Raw genomic sequence first — 7609 nt, forward strand, 5'->3', positions numbered from 1 at the left:
TAATGACGGCATTTATCCTTTCATGATATTTGTTTTTATTCCATTCCGAGTTTCGTTTCGACTGATTTGCTTTCTTCACTTTGCAACAGACTCTTTAACCGAGGCACGTATTCAAACAATACTTGGCATTGCTACGGTTTCACGATTGCCGCGGGTCACAGCACACCGTTTTGGACAGAACAGGTACATAATCATAGACATTATGGAGTTCAATACACTTTGGACTTATACTGCCGTCTTGAGGTAAATTGAAGGGGTAAAGTAATGACGGAAGGCCATGTGACGTTTACTGTGAGAAACGGCCCTTCAACAAGGGTAATTTGATACAAACAGGTAAGCTTATTTCAATCCATTTCTTTGTCGGATATGTGAAAATCTGTAGTAGTCCCGAAACATTTTATTCTTGGATATTTGATCCACCAAAAAAGGGAAATTTTGGACTGACGCTTTCGAAAAAAAACAAAAAAAAAAAAAAAAAACAGACAAACAAACAAACTCAAATACATGCTCAGTCAGTGTCTGGTTCTCCAGGACACCCATTCCAAAGGGGCAGCACTAAAAGCAGGAATCCGGAATCTGAAATCCGAAATCCAGAATCCAGAATCCGGTTCCAGCGGAAGCCTCAAGATTCAACAATTAGGTTGTACAAAGATTGTCTCCAGAAAACCTTAACATTGTTTCAAAATGAAGATATAGACTATCAAATTTCTTTTCTTTACTGTACGCTCGATCGTTTTTAAATGTTTTAACCGTGAGACCAATCATTTTTCATTTGCGGGAAATAATGACTTAATTAGATTTTTTCTCTGGTGCCACGAATCGAAAAATATAACATTTGCGTTGACAATATTTTCAGACAATTTTTGTACAATCTAATTGATCAATCTTGAGGATTCCTCTGGATCCGGAGTCCAGTTTTCTGTTCCGTACTCCGGATTCCGGATTCCTGATTTTAGTGTTGCCCCCTAGTTTTCAAAATGGCGTCCGTCGGCAAATTTGTCATATTAGCAAACTTCAATGAAGTCGTATCACACAACTAACCGACATCCCAAAAAAATGCCAGCATAACTTTTGACATCTATCCTTTATTTGTATCTGCAGTATAGTTTGAGGTCCTAGTTTGGAGTACCGACATGATTTTTAGGGAGTAATTTTAAGGTACCTCAAAACTATTTGAAAAGAGTATCGAAGGTGGCTTCAAGAAAAAAACAATGACCGTTGTTAAGGAAGAAAATAACCGCTTTTCTTATCACTGCTGAATTTTCTAGAGACCAAACTATAAAGTTCCAGCAAAGGAAGATTTACAGTGTATTTTTAACGAACACTAGAATGCTATGAATATTGTGAAATTTCGATCCAAATTAGCCTCAAAACCAACGCAAACGTTTTTATTAAATTACTCTTAAGGAAACGAATTTTAAAACGAACTAACCCTGTTTTGTTTAGTTTGGGTCAAAGGCCTATCTATAGAAAAAGTATGAGCGAAATCGAATTTTGAGCTGTGTCCGCGATTTGACGATTATATTTGATGCTTAGGGACATTTACTCTTAAATCTATACTGTCCATATATTATTTTTGAAGATATTTTATAGTAATATCACTTACTTATTTTACCACAGTATTTTAAGCGGATTGCACTCTCTTTTCTCCAAGTATACCATTTATAATAACCGGGAGTTACTACTTGAAAAACTTTACGTGTTGCAACATTGCCGCTGCGTTATGTCACTGACTGGCACAAATCTCCTTTTCGGCAAGAATCATTCCGTACTGTTTTTAACATTAGCTGGAAAGACCAAGGTCGTCGTAACAAGATTGATATAGCGAGCAAATCTTGCGCATCTACGGGAGCCCGGCGGTGGGATTCAACCCATGGTCACCATAGCTACAGAAGCAGGAAAAAGGGAGTCGACAGGAACTGTACATTCCTATCTTGATTGCTTAGGCCGGTTATTCGCGGAATCGGAGAGTGTTACTTGCGTGAAGCCAGGGCGATTGATCGAGAGAACTGTTGACCACTTGGAAGTACTATTGCCGGAGGCTGAAGCTTGGTCTTACATTAGAGGCATAAGATCGGTTCTATTTCTCGTCGATTACGAATGAAGCTAACTGTAGCCCCAGACTGCTGTAGCCCAGCAATAAATATGTTTTTGTCGACAAAACCGAACCGAAAAATAACGAATGCCACGAAATTGAAAACTTAACTGAGAAAGATCGGGGAGTACAAATGCCACGTTTGCGGAAACCGAGATTGAAGTCAATTTGTATAGATTATCGTTTGTAGCTGAATGCTATAAAGTTATGATTTTCACGTGCATTTTAATGTTTTCGTAAATGACACTGATAGAACAGAATGATCATATCGAGGCATTTAAAATCGCTTCCTAGTCTTTTTCAGCATACACCCACAACAACAGAATACTAACAATTAAGTAAACGCCTGCAATCACTTAGCTGTGAGGGAGAAATAGGCACATAAACATCACGTGAACTACCTGATACTTTTGTGATGGCATAAAGAATGGAGTGTATACAAAATGTTCCATTCCTGTGGAGGTGTCCGTGTGCGTTGGGAAGATATGAACTCGTAATTTGAATGTATAGGTCATCATATTTTAATTATCTGAAGCAAAGTTAATAAAACTTTGAATCAAAGTAAAACCAGACAAAATAGTCAAGATAATCGATTTTGAACAAGTATTCCTCAGGATTATAGGGTGAGAGGAAACGTGATGACATACACTGCAAGAAAAGGAAACCCTAACCTCGAGATTCCTTGGTTGAAATTTTATCCGAAAATATTAAGCTTTTGTAGGGCCACTTCACTCAAGCCCATCTAAAGCAAGGACTTCTGAAGTACAGTATACATATGGTATAGATTTCTAACGGTCTAAGGGAGAAGATCTGAAATAAAATGCAAAATAATTTCGTAAGTTCTTTAGTCTATAGTAGTTTAAAAGGTTTTTAACCCACCTTAATATCCGAGAACGACCCTTCCCTTCAAACCCTGTGAGGTCTGATTGACATCTGCGCAACCAGCTGATTTTTTTATGCCGTGTGGGATAGAAAGCACTATGCCAAAATATTTGTTAGTGGATATCGCATTTCATTTTTAAACCCTAAGGTAGATACTGAAGAATACATAAACGAAGAAAGCTCCAGTAGGTTAAAATGCTTACAAGCTTGCGTGCAGAACTCTCGTGTTTCCCTCAGCGCAGACGGAAAAATGATACGTCCGTACAGAGGTTAGCACTCAACCAAACGGAATGACTGTGTACGCCTTCTTTAATTACGCGTAGCGTGAATAAAGATTTACAGAAAGCGATAAGTAACGTAATAATATTAAGCGCACTCAGAAACAACGTCTTAAAGTTATCGAAGGAAGCTTGCTAGTAGTTACTTACTGATTATATTGAGGCTGGCCTAATCAACAGCAAAGCTGTTTTTCATGGCTCTAGTCACAAATTAATAAAGATATAATATGCAACTGAACTAAAAAGGGAGTAATACAAAGTCTACGCACACAAAAAAAATGTTCAATTCACTAAAAAGGTCGTGACAGACACGTAAATTTATAAGCTAGTTTTTAAGAATACATTGGCAAGTAAAAACATGCGAAAGATGTCTAGTTATATATCGTGCTTCTGAACTGTTTTAAAACGAGACCGCATTTTAAACATAATATTGTGACAAAAAATAGTAATAATAATATCCCGATGGATAGTGTTGAATACAGTCTAATTGTTGGCCTTTGCTCAAATTTTGACGCTAAAATCATTGTTGTTAGGTCTTTAGAGCCAATTATGGATTGTCATCCCCGATCACCGATACAAAAGTGTAATTAGGTTCCACGATAATGCCACACCCTGCAGGCATAAACCGAGAGAGTCATTCCAAACGGACAGCATCAACTCTCTTCATACTTTGGTTTTTAAAAGAAGGTGCATGTTTGAGATTCGTGTCTATGTTGTGGCCAAATTTGCGATTCATGCTTGGTTCAATTTTCACTTTCTTTTATTTTATACTCATCACCATACCTTATCGTACAGAGAAACAAATGAAAATGAAAATTAACCCAAGGATAAAATTAAGCAACAGCATCTGCAGCATTGGAATAATTTTTACCTTCGGTTCCACTGATAACTAGGAGAAGTTTGGTAAAGAACTAGTCAGATAGACAACCGCTAAATTCTGATTGCAGAAGTATTTTCATATAGTAGTATAAACTCATCAAACGCATTTTTTATGATACAAATTCTCCACGTGACCAAGGCCGGTGTGAATTGTGTACGTGACCTTGTCATTACAATCCTCGCATCTGTCTAACATTTAAGATCGTTGGTATCGCGATTTAATCGTTTTGAGGTTACTTAATAATCTTATCGGCGGAACTCGTACGTTTCCTCAATTAGAGGCAGATTAAGCGCTGCGTTTGAACCGTTTGGCAATCTACAAATTAATATGTTACGTGCGTTGAGGAACGTTTTCATTAACGTTACTCGCAGCAAATTCACTCTTGAAAGATCAAGTCAACTTATTAAAGATTCAATGATTGGGTTTTAGCATGCTGGTCAGTAGCTTGGAAAAGTTGGCCTTTCCCAGAGTGACTTCTTCTAGCATAGGACCTTTGACGTCATGAGTTTCAACAGTAAGTAAGTAAGTAAGTAAGTTTATTTTGCCACACCACAAATACAATGTAAACAACAAAAAAAAAAAAAAAAAATAGAAAAAGATAGATGTAACAATGGCGAGGAGACCTAAAGGAAACTGTGAAGCTTATATTAATTAGGTCTCCTCAGTTATTATTTTACAAGATGAGATCAAAAAAGAAGATAAGAACACGACGACGGATACAATTACAATTTCATACAATTACAATGTCAAACGGAAGGATATATTACGAAAAGAAAAGCTACAAGAAAATTAAAACTACTAATAGTTATTATAGAAAAACGCCTTAAGTGCTTTTTTAAAGGAGATAGAGGAGGACGAGTTGACGATTTCGGTACACAAGGAGTTGTAAAATTTAGGTCCCTGGTAAAAAACGGAAAATTGTTTGATGTTAGTTCGACAAAGAGGCAAACGATATAAATGAGAGTTTCTTGTATGATACGAATGAATTTCTTTCTGTAAGGTGAATTTACTGTCAAATTTTAAGGGAAGGGTATGGTTTTGGTAAGAGAACATGAATAAACCTAATACCAAGTTTTCTAAAGATTGGATCAGTATGCGCATAGAAATGGGTTTTAGCTATAGTTCTCACCACTCGTTTCTGAAGAATTTCAAGACGAACAAGGTTCGATTTGTAAGTGGAGGCCCAAATTAGGTTGCAGTAAAAAAAGTATGGATAGACTAGTGTAAAATATATTGTTCGTAGAGATTTTGTCGAGAAGTAGAATTTAGATTTGCGAATTATTCCGATAGACTTTGAGACTTTGTTAGCCACATGTGAGATTTCGGACTTCCAGTTTAAATTTTCATCTAGAATTACTCCCAAGAAAACTGTTTCTTTTACCTGATCAAGTTTATAATTATTTATTAAAAGTTGAATATCATGACTTGTACGTTTTTGACTTGGTTTAAATACCATAAATTTAGTTTTTTCCAGATTTAATGAGAGCTTGTTAGCTCTAAGCCAAATTGACAACTTAACTGAGATAACAGTTACTGACGTGGTCGACAATCAAAATTGTCAACATTGTTTACTGGAAAAATAAAACAAATTTTACTTCTTCGTCATCCACATACGGTGTAGCTGAAGAACGTTCACAGTCTGTGTAGGTGCTTACCACGTATCGGATATATCCCGCCATGGCTAGCAAACGTTAATTAAATTTTAACTCAAATGGACTGGAGTCAGTGCTGAGCCCTAAAATTCAGTGTCTTCAATAACAAGAACTTTGATCCTTCGGTCATCGATAGTGTATTCTTTTAGAGTCAACCCGTCTTGATGAGGTAGAATCTACAAAAGCACATCAATGGTTTCAAACTTGCATTTCACTCTGTTGTCTTCCGTTGGAGATAAACGAGTGACATTAGGCTCTCTCTTGAGAAAGCTCCTGGCATTCCTGGGTTCTTGGGTAGTTGCACGAGGTCTTCTCTCGTGTGGCGGGGTTTCGTCATGGCCGGCTTTTCGTTTTGAAAAGGAAAATGATCGACGTCCAAATGATTTCATCATGATTGAAACGCCGATATATCTCGTAACTATATGCACTGATCAGCGAAAGAGGTATGACCTTCTTCTCGAAGCGTCGCTTTTGACTGTTAATGACAATAAAGGCGATCTTGGGTCGTCTGGTCACTGAAGGTTTTTTGTCAGCTTCTCAAGCTGGAACCGTCTAATCGTACTGATAGAGAGACTATTCTCGGCACTCTTGTGGAATTTTAATTAATCAGTTGTAACTGATAGCTTTTCCTTCTGCCTCAAGCCAAAACAAGTACCAAAGCTTTAAATTGTAGGTAACTGTTCACTTGTTGTATATGTGTTGATATCATGGGATAACCTGAGATATCACTGAGCCACTAATTTTTTGTTCGTGAAAGTTTTTCTTACCCCGGGTGACGTAAGTATGCCATTCAGAATTCCAAAACGCGCTTGCTCTCAGCAAAATGTATAAAACATAAGTAAACAGCAAGCTGTGCACCATCAATTATCGCCACCTTCCAGAGTTGATAATTAATGGTTGATATGTAAAAGGTTTCCCTTGTCTGTTGCGGTTTACTAGATAGATGAAGTCATGTTCATGGATATTTTTCAAGCAGGTAGTTCCACTTGTAGCCCTAAAGCTCTCCAAATCTTTTTCTAAATGTTATGAAAATGCTTTTCTATACAACAAAGGCCGTGAGTATCTGAAAATAGCCATTTTAATTAGCTGAAGCAGCTCTGTTGTTTCGACACGCCCATTTATCTCTAACTGTTCCACTGTGGTCCCTCAGGGTCAAGGTAACCGACCCCAGCGAACCAGTCTAGCTGGATAGACCAAAAGCTAGGTTTCGACGCGTAAAGAATAGTCCATAATTGCACAGAAAGATTGAAAAATGTAGGGTGCTTTCCATTATGCCAAAATTTCCGGAAATTTCGGTCGAGAAATAAATGGAACGCTTCGGTCCTTGTGGAAATTTTCCGGTCAAAGTGGTCCACCTCAAAAGGTGGTCCTCTTTGACCACTGGGTCCGGTCCGACCGAAAATTTCAGAAATTCTTGTTTCCAGTCCCGCTCTTCCTCACCACCCAGAAGCCAAAATGGCGGATGGCAATGAAGTTAATATGTACGAGTGCAGTATTTGTAAGTTTAGGACGCCAGATCTGAACAGTCTCCTCATGCATAGTTGCACACAAGGCTCAGGTACAGCACTGCACCTTTATTTGTTATGTCCTTTGCCTTCTATCAGTTTTTGAAGACAGATATACTACTGACTTTCCCGAATGTTGACATGTTTTCCCGCGTTTTTCTCTTTGCAGTATGTGACCCTTACTGTTTTGATAGTCAATGCGAGCTGAATCCAACACCGTCCACTAGTTCGGCCCTGGAAAGATGGGAGGACAAACACGTGCGTTTGCTTATTGCAAGCTACATGAAGTTCAAAGACGAATTTGGAAAGTCATCAAA

Source organism: Pavona decussata, unplaced genomic scaffold (assembly GCF_977016875.1).
Source record: "Pavona decussata unplaced genomic scaffold, jaPavDecu1.1 SCAFFOLD_4, whole genome shotgun sequence".
NCBI classification, from domain to species: Eukaryota; Metazoa; Cnidaria; class Anthozoa; order Scleractinia; family Agariciidae; genus Pavona; species Pavona decussata.